Genomic DNA, 541 nt, shown 5'->3' with positions numbered 1-541 from the left:
GGTCCTTTTCTTCTCTTGTGTTTCCCACTTAGAGAAGTTCCTTTAGCATTTGTTGTAGAGCTGGTTGGTGGTGCTGAATTCTCTTAGCTTTTGCTTGTCTGTAAAGTTTTTGATTTCTCCACCAAATCTGAATGAGATCCTTGCCGGGTAGAGTAATCTTGGTTGTAGGTTCTTCCCTTTCATCACTTTAACTATACCATGACACTCCCTTCTGGCTTGTAGAGTTTCTGCTGAGAAATCAGCTGTTAACCTTATGGGAGTTCCTGTGTATGTTATTTGTCATTTTTCCCTTGTTGCTTTCAATAATTTTTCTTTGTCTTTAATTTTTGCCAATTTGATTACTATGTGTCTCGGCGTGTTTCTCCTTGGGTTTATCCTGCCTGGGACTCTCTGCACTTCCTGGACTTGGGTGACTATTTCCTTTCCCATATTATGGAAGTTTTCAACTATAGTCTCTTCAAATATTTTCTCCTGTCCTTTCTCTCTCTCTTCTCCTTCTGGGACCACTATAATGTGAATGTTGTTGCGTTTAATGTTGCCC

Source organism: Physeter macrocephalus, chromosome 11 (genome assembly GCF_002837175.3).
Source record: "Physeter macrocephalus isolate SW-GA chromosome 11, ASM283717v5, whole genome shotgun sequence".
Classification (NCBI taxonomy): domain Eukaryota; kingdom Metazoa; phylum Chordata; class Mammalia; order Artiodactyla; family Physeteridae; genus Physeter; species Physeter macrocephalus.
This window is presented reverse-complemented; position numbering follows the sequence as displayed.